Below are 9,374 nucleotides of genomic sequence, written 5' to 3' on the forward strand. Positions count from 1 at the left end.
TGGCGACAGAAATAGCCAAATACTTGGTTATGGCTGTGACATAGAGAGTTCAGGCCTTCCTCGTCTATATACTACTAGACTAACGTTCTGAACACATTAAAGACAATTATTTGACTTTGTGCAGCTGAGTATGGAGCCACTGACCTACCTGATTCTAAAATTCTCTGGTTCCTCCTGAACTATAGCGATATTGAGGCAAAGAGAAGCGTAAGCGATAACAGTGAGATAGTTGATGTCTAGAAGTCCCTCCCTAATCCCAGGGCACGAACATCAGAGGCAGAAATATCACCCCCTCCTCCCCTGTTATTTGTAATGGTGAGAGGTTAGGGTATGATCTTTGTGCCTCTGTAACTTTCTCAATTATCATTATTTACGATTAATTCATGATTATCCGTAATCATGGTAGCATCCAGACCACTTTAATACACTTAAGTGAATTTGTCCAAATACTTATGACACCTTCAAGTGGGGAGACTAGATACTTAAAGATATTTCATTTATAAAAGGTAAAACACATATGGGTATGAATATACCCTCAAATAAAAAGGTTACATTCTCTACTGTTGCCTCATATGAAACATTTGATCAATTCCAAAATGCCAAATTAAAAGTTTTAGCTTCATTCATAAATATTTAAGGAAGTGTATTTGTACTTGGTGTGCATGGTCCCCGACAAATAAAATGCTAATTAACTACATATTAATGTTTTAATTGTATCTGTACCTAACAAATGCATAGAAAACTATTTGACAATAAATACAACTACTAGAGAAATACAGACACACCTTTGCTTTGGTAGACTCCAGTACTGTACTTCCAAGTACCTTTTTAGTTAGTATACTGTATATTCAGATACACATTAATGAAAAGCACATTAACATTTGAAGTACAGACAGTAATACTGGACATCAAAATAAACCCTCGGGCATGGAGTAATCCCCAGGCGAGAGAGAGAGAGAGAGAGGAGAGAGAGACAGAAGGAGAGAAGGAGAGAGGGAGAGAGGGAGAGAGAGAGAGAGAGAGAGAGAGACAGAGAGAGACAGAGACAGAGACAGAGACAGAGAGACAGAGAGACAGAGAGAGAGAGAGAGAGAGAGAGAGAGAGAGAGAGAGAGAGAGAGAGAGAGAGAGAGAGAGACACAGAGAGAGAGAGAGAGAGAGAGAGAGAGAGAGAGAGAGAGAGAGAGAGAGACACAGAGAGAGAGAGAGAGACACAGAGAGACAGAGAGAGAGAGAGAGAGAGAGAGAGAGAGAGAGAGAGAGAGAGAGAGAGAGAGAGAGAGAGAGAGAGAGAGAGAGAGAGAGAGAGACAGAGACAGAGACAGAGACAGAGAGACAGAGAGACAGAGAGACAGAGAGACAGAGAGACAGAGACACAGAGAGACACAGAGAGACACAGAGAGACACAGAGAGAGAGAGAGAGAGAGAGAGAGAGAGAGAGAGAGAGAGGAGAGGGAGAGAGGGAGAGATGAGTGGTGTGATTAGAGTAGCAGTGACAATGATCGGAAAATTTTTCACCTTGATTCAGTCATGTACATTGTTCCCCAATAGATTGATACCTTAGACTTAGTCTGGGTACCAGTCTCTTTAGCTAACATTCCACTCCAAAGGCAATGACAAGGAGTGTCAAGGAGTCAAATGTTAGCTAAAGAAACTGGTACTCAGGCTAGCTTAAACTTCTGTCTCAGTACTGTAGATGTGCACTGACTTTACATTCATTAAACCGTTAAAAATAAATTACGTTTCCACTTTTAACTAAAGAAATTAAAGACATATGTTCACATAAATATAAATATTTACATGTTTTGGAGTGGAGGTACTATTCCCCATACTCATCAGTAAAATACATAAGGTAATAAACTAGAATCCATTGAACAGTGAGCACAAACCAACGTCAATTAAGACTATAATATCTAGCTACATTCCATGATTTTCACTGTAAGTGCATAATACTTTATCAAGGTGCTGGCAGAAGACGACTTCGATCGATATAGAGTACAGTTTACAGACAGATGACATGTACCAGTGTTTCAAGTGTTTCAACTGTCCATAAGGTTCATTGGTTTTGTTGCAGCACGTTTTTCAATCACACTGACATATTAAAGGCAGGCATACAGCAGGGCATGTCTCTTGTTTTTACATACAGTATATACTGGGAATGAAGGATCTAGGGTTGCAAAATCCCAATCTCTTCCCCGAAATGTCCAGGTTTTCCAGAAATCTAGTTGTCAGATTCCCGGGATTCAGGAATAAGCACAAAATCCGGAATCCTCCAACTCGGATTTTTGGAAAACATGGACATTTTGGGAAAGTTCACAGAATTTTGGAAACTCTATTTTACATGTGTGTGATTTTGGAAACTCTATTTTACATATGTGTGATTTTGGAAACTATTTTACATATGTGTGATTTTGGAAACTATTTTACATATGTGTGATTTTGGAAACTATTTTACATATGTGTGATTTTGGAACTACAGGCACTTTTGGCATTTCTTATGAAAATTTTAAAAGTTGTTTCTTGAATTCGTTTCTCAATTTGTCAGGAATCATAAACTGGTATTGGATTTGACTATTTTATTCAACAATACATGGATTTGACTGTTTTTCCAGAACCTTCTGCAGATGTCATTAGCATCACATCATAAAACATTATATTTTACTTTAAAACTGAATGACAAACAATGGTTTTATTTGATCTGTCTATATGATTTGGTGCTACACACCTCACACATCAGAAATATATATTTTAATTCATTAATCCATAAATATGGGCCTTTTGCTGGCTGAGCTTCTATACCGGCACGGAGGCTACCATCAACAATGTAATTTCTTGTTGAAATTGTTATATATTTATCATTTTTACAATAGTTCTATTGAGAACAAGTGCTTTACACTTGACATAGACAGAAGTGTGCTATTTCATGTGTAAATATATTTTTTCTTTAGAATGCTGTGTGTCCACCCGGCACAGCCAGAAGAGGACTTGCCACCCCTCAGAGCCTGGTTCCTCTTCCTAGGTTTCTGCCTTTCTAGGGAGTTTTTCCTAGCCACCGGGCTTCTACACCTGCATTGCTTGCTGTTTGGAGTTTTAGGCTGGGTTTCTGTTTAGCACTTTGGGACATCTGCTAATGTAAAAAGTGCTTTATAAATACATTTTATTGATTACATTGTGGCTGTGTAGCAGTAATGACAGGGTAATGGTGTATCGCATTAGGATAGTTGTTAAAAATAAGTGGAAGGAAATGGGGGAAATGGATATCTAGAACATAATTGATTGCTATAAAGACAGTATAATCTCATGTAGTAAGCAGTAATGAGCGGAGGTATACATTTTATACAGAAGTTATACAAAAAGTCACTCCTTTGTAATGGTAATAACCCGGAAATTGTCAATACCGACACATTTTGTGTTGGTAATGACACTTTGCTAATTTTTGGGATTGAACTGCCAGGCCATAAGGTTTCTTACTTGACTTAAAACCTTTTGCTTTTAGGGGAACATAGGTCATTCACAAACTTGGTCCATGCCGTTCGGAGTTAGGTGGTTTTCTCCACTTCCTTCAAGGATGATTCTGCTTCTTTTAGTTCTGCCTCCACAGACCTTCTCCAGCTGTTCCTGGGTCTTCCCGGTTTTCTTTAACCCCTGAGGGTTCCATGTTAGAACCTGTCTGGTCGTGTTGATGGGGCGTTTCCTCATGGTGTGCCCAATCCAGCCCCATTTCCTGCATTTTATTTGGGATTTCATTTAGTTATTGTTGTGCGACTTCCTAGAGTTCTTTGTTTCTTGTGGTGTTTGACAAGTATATTCCCAGGATGTGTCTTTGTCTGAAGTCTATTGCTTTTGTTACGTTTGTGTTTCTCCACGTTTCTTCCCCGTAAAACTGATTTGACGTTGGAGTTGAAGATGCGTATTTTATTTCTTGTTGAAATTATCTTGGAGGTCCATATTTGTCCTGACATTAAAAAAAATATGTTCTTGCGTTCCCTATTCTTGTTTGTATGTCTGTCGCTTCCCCCGTCTTTCCCGATTACACTTCCCAGGTCAGTGAATATATGTTACTTCTTCCAGTATATCTCCTGTCCAGGTTTATGGTGTTGTCTGTTGTTTGGTTGATGCTCATTACCTTGGGGTTTAATGTGCTCATGTTAAGTCTCAGGGTCGTTGCCAAAGTAGCCCGTTTTGTGGTTTTGTTCTGCATCTTTTGCATGAAATATTTTCCAATTATCACATTTTTTCTTGTTGAAATACATAGCAGAAGATCAAAAGTCAGGGTGTGGGACAACTGCCTTCTCAATGAATAAGAAAAAGGCATCTACAACTAACCCATCTCAATGTATTGTTGGAAATAAGACCTATAGTGATCCTGATGTTATTTCATGTGTATATAATAACTTTTTTTGTGAATGTGGGTTCCTCTCTGTCAAAGACAATAGAGAAAACTGATTGGAAATCCCTTGGATTACATTAAGGGACATTTCCCTTCTCAGCTTCAGTTTGATCCTCCTGATGTAATGGAGGCGATGATGTAATGGAGGCGATGATGTAATGGAGGTGATGATGTAATGGAGGCGATGATGTAATGTAGGCAATGATGTAATGGAGGTGATGATGTAATGTAGGCGATGATGTAATGGAGGTCATTTGTAATTTAAAGATATCAGCATCAATTTGTTTATGCAAACGGCTGTACATCTACCAGGGCCAAGATATCCTGTGGCGTCCCACAGGGTTGAATAATTGGAACTTTGTTATTCCTAATCTATATCAATGACCTTGCTGCTGGTTCTTCTACCATACTTCTTCCCCTTCTCTTTGCTAAGGATACCAATTTGATTTTATCACACAATCATTTTCATTCACTAATTAACTAATTAACTAAGCTACGTCAGGCATATGGTCATATGTTCTGAATGGTCCAAGATAAACAAATTATCTTTAAATGTAAAAAAAAAAAAAAAAGAAGTAAGAAAATAAATATTGTTTAAAAAAAAAAGAGCCAGAATCTCAATTGGTGGGAATGAAATGGAACAAGTCACATCCAATGTGTTGTAAGTGATGAAAAGGTATCCTGGAAAGATCCTATTCAATTTGTCTGCAGCTAAGTGATGAAATGTGTTGGTATCATCAGAAAGATTAGAGGCTTGGTTCATCAGGCTTGCTTCCTAACTCTATACTATAGCTTAATTTACCCATATCTCATTTACTGTAATATTGTCTGGGCCAGTACTGTACATATGCCTCCTACCTACACAAATGACTCCTCATACAAAATACATTTACAAGACTAGCCACCTCCTCTAATTACCTGGCTCTATCTGCACCTTCGTTTAAGAAACTCAATATCTTGTCTATTTATGACATTAATGTATGCCAATTATGCATTTTCATCTAGAAATACTCATACCTCTCAGATAGTTTACCTAAACCCCTCAATGGATTCTTCCAGGTTCATTCTGAAATCCATCTATATAACACAGGACACTGCGATAACCTTCACCTTCCCCACTGCCGTACCTCACATAGTCAATTCTCTATCCGATATAGAGGTACCATACTCTGGAATTCTTATCTTCAACATTGCCAAAACCTCATCATCCCTCAATAACTTCAAGAGAAGACTGGGGGTCAACCTGATGAACCAAACTACTCAATAATCTCCTCCATGAAGACTGGGGGTCAGCCTGATGAACCAAACTACTCAGTAATCTCCTCCATGAAGACTGGGGGTCAGCCTGATGAACCAAACTACTCAATAATCTCCTCCATGAAGACTGGGGGTCAGCCTGATGAACCAAACTACTCAGTAATCTCCTCCATGAAGACTGGGGGTCAACCTGATGAACCAAACTACTCAGTAATCTCCTCCATGAAAACTGGGGGTCAGCCTGATGAACCAAACTACTCAATAATCTCCTCCATGAAGACTGGGGGTCAACCTGATGAACCAAACTACTCAATAATCTCCTCCATGAAGACTGGGGGTCAACCTGATGAACCAAACTACGTAGTAATCTCCTCCATGAAGACTGGGGGTCAGCCTGATGAACCAAACTACTCAGTAATCTCCTCCATGAAGACTGGGGGTCAGCCTGATGAACCAAACTACTCAGTAATCTCCTCCATGAAGACTGGGGGTCAGCCTGATGAACCAAACTACACAATAATCTCCTCCATGAAGACTGGGGGTCAGCCTGATGAACCAAACTACACAATAATCTCCTCCATGAAGACTGGGGGTCAACCTGATGAACCAAACTACACAATAATCTCCTCCATGAAGACTGGGGGTCAGCCTGATGAACCAAACTACTCAATAATCTCCTCCATGAAGACTGGGGGTCAACCTGATGAACCAAACTACTCAGTAATCTCCTCCATGAAGACTGGGGGTCAACCTGATGAACCAAACTACTCAATAATCTCCTCCATGAAGACTGGGGGTCAACCTGATGAACCAAACTACTCAGTAATCTCCTCCATGAAGACTGGGGGTCAGCCTGATGAACCAAACTACTCAGTAATCTCCTCCATGAAGACTGGGGGTCAACCTGATGAACCAAACTACACAATAATCTCCTCCATGAAGACTGGGGGTCAACCTGATGAACCAAACTACTCAGTAATCTCCTCCATGAAGACTGGGGGTCAGCCTGATGAACCAAACTACTCAGTAATCTCCTCCATGAAGACTGGGGGTCAGCCTGATGAACCAAACTACTCAATAATCTCCTCCATGAAGACTGGGGGTCAGCCTGATGAACAAAACAACTCAGTAATCTGTTATCTGTTTTAACAAACCTTTTTTATTTTGGTACTTAGCAACATCCGGCGCCGACAGAGATGGCCGCCTCGCTTCGTGTTCTCGAAATTGTTAGATTACTTGTTTAAATTGTTAGATTACTTGTTTAAATTGTTAGATTACTTGTTTAAATTGTTAGATTACTTGTTAGATATTACTGCATGGTCAGAACTAGAAGCACAAGCATTTCGCTACACTCGCATTAACATCTGCTAACCATGTGTATGTGACAAATAAAATTTGATTTGATTTACTTGTATTGTATATCGTTTTTTTGTGGTGATTTTTATAATCAGTCCTTGGGCTTACAACCACACCTGCACACTGTTGAATTATTATCTGTATTGTTGTTTATCACTTGTTTTCTTTGGTGCAAATAAATTAAGCTCAAATTAAACTAAATGCGAAACAGTGACCCCCAGCAAAAAAAAATTATACGTTTACGGTTATTTGAGTGTCAACTTAACATATGTAAATTAACAAGACACCCCTGGGACGCCCAAAAGGCCTGTAGTTGCAGAATCGGCCATAAACAGCAACAAGCCGCTTCAAATTACACAACAACATGGAATGTCATTCTAGTGCCGGGGTTCCCAACCTAGGGGGCACGGCCCCCTATAGGCGCCAACGTTTCGTGGGAGGGTGGCACAGGATAACCCTAACCCTAACCCTAACCCTAAAAAAAAATGCTTTAAGCTAGCAACAAGCGGTAAAATGCCAGAGGAAGACACGACTCTGATGCACATGGGAATTAATACCTTTGGTTTGTCTCTATAACATTCAGAAGCTAAGCTACGACATTCTAATGCCGAGGAGTCAAAGAAATGGAATCTTATATACAAGGGATCTTACACAATGTGTGACTCGGTTGCTATCAATTGATCTATTCACTTTCTGTAAAAGAGAATATGTATAATTCAATTGAGGGTTCATATAAATGATCATAAAACATATTTGGTAACATTTGGGGAACTCGGGTCTGGACTTTATCTTCCTTATCTATTATTCTTATTCATATGTAAATAGCCTATCTGAAAGATGTCATGAGTCTTGTTAAACTACGTTGAATTACAGGAAATGAGCTTCAAAACCACATTTTCCTAGGTCCCTCAAATAAAAAAAGTCAAGCTGATGGTATATTTAATATAGCTTGGGTTATCTCTGTAAACAGTAATACATGTGAAAAGGAACCTCTGTTGTAGTGCATTGATGCTTAACGATACAATACTTTGTTACAGTGGATATTAGCTTCCTCACAGGTCTTGTTTAACAATACTAAATATAGATTTGTTTTCCCTGAAAATAAAACTACTGGTATGTCAACGTATGGATTTAAAATGTTCAACAGAACTGGTTGATGACAAAAAGAAAATACACACTCAAGGGAGAAGGAGAGAGGAGGAGGAGGGAGGAGGAGGAGGAGAGGGAGAAGGAGAGAGGAGGAGGAGAGGGAGAAGGAGAGAGGAGGAGGGAGGAGGAAGGAGAGAGGAGGAGGAGGGAGAGAGAAAGAGAGATTACTTAGGTTTAGGTTACAATTACTTACATTTAAAAATAAGCTCAACTGGACACCTAAGGGGGACAGTGAATGAACTGAGAGAGAAAGCATGCAGGGCATTCTACGCCATTAAAAAAACGATTCAAATTGAAATACCAATTAGCTAAAACTGATTGAATGTGTCATTGAACCAATTGCAAGTTATGGCAGCGAGGTGTGGGGTCCACTTGCAAAATTTTTACCCAATGGGACCAACACCCAATTGAAACCCTGCATTCAGAGTTCTGTAAGATTATCGTACATTGTCAGAGGAAAACTACAAACAGGGCAGAATTAGGACAATATCCACTAACAATAAAACTCAAAAAAGAGCAATATGCTACCTGTCCTGTTGGGGGAGGACGCAGAGAGCTGTGGGTTGGCAGCGCACTACATTTGTATTTTATATTTAACTAGACAAGTCAGTTAATAAGAACAAATTCTTATTTACAATGACGGCCTACCCCGGCCAACACTGGGCCAATTGTGCTCCACCCTTTGAGACTCCCAATCACAGCCAGTTGTGATACTGCCTGGAATTGAACCAGGGTCTGTAGTGACACCTCTAGCACTGAATTACAGTGCCTTAGACCGCTGCGCCACTCAGAAGCCCAAAATTGCTGCCTGCCATAAAATGAGGGGCAGTGTCTGACAGACCAACCAACCTGCAATGTCCTCTATGTTATTGTTATTGTTTAATGTATGGTTATTTATACCCTTGATTATTGTTGTTATTGATTATCCCGTTAATAATCTTGAGTATTATTATTTTAATTATGTTAAAATGGTAAATGTATCACTTAAAGTACACTTTGGTAATATGTACATTGTTACGTCATGCCAATAAAGCAAATTGAGAGAGCGAGAGAAAGAGAGAGAGAGAGAGACAGAGAAAGAGAGAGAGACAGAGACAGAGACAGAGACAGAGACAGAGACAGAGACAGAGAGAGAGAGAGAGAGAGAGAGAGAGAGAGAGAGAGAGAGAGAGAGAGAGAGAGAGAGAGAGAGAGAGATAGATAGATAGATAGATAGATAGAT

At 39.6% G+C, this 9,374-nt stretch overlaps 1 long non-coding RNA gene across 1 annotated transcript; it reads right to left on the reverse strand.

Moving 5' to 3' along the window:
* Positions 1 to 693: 693 nt before the first annotated feature.
* On the reverse strand, positions 694 to 5,998 carry LOC139544972 (uncharacterized). The gene is made up of 2 exons (XR_011668976.1): positions 2,475 to 5,998; positions 694 to 2,418 (listed from the first exon to the last, which is right to left on the reverse strand). It is a non-coding gene; the product is annotated as an uncharacterized lncRNA (long non-coding RNA).
* Positions 5,999 to 9,374: the final 3,376 nt, after the last annotated feature.

Source organism: Salvelinus alpinus, chromosome 19 (genome assembly GCF_045679555.1).
Source record: "Salvelinus alpinus chromosome 19, SLU_Salpinus.1, whole genome shotgun sequence".
In the NCBI taxonomy this organism is placed as follows: domain Eukaryota; kingdom Metazoa; phylum Chordata; class Actinopteri; order Salmoniformes; family Salmonidae; genus Salvelinus; species Salvelinus alpinus.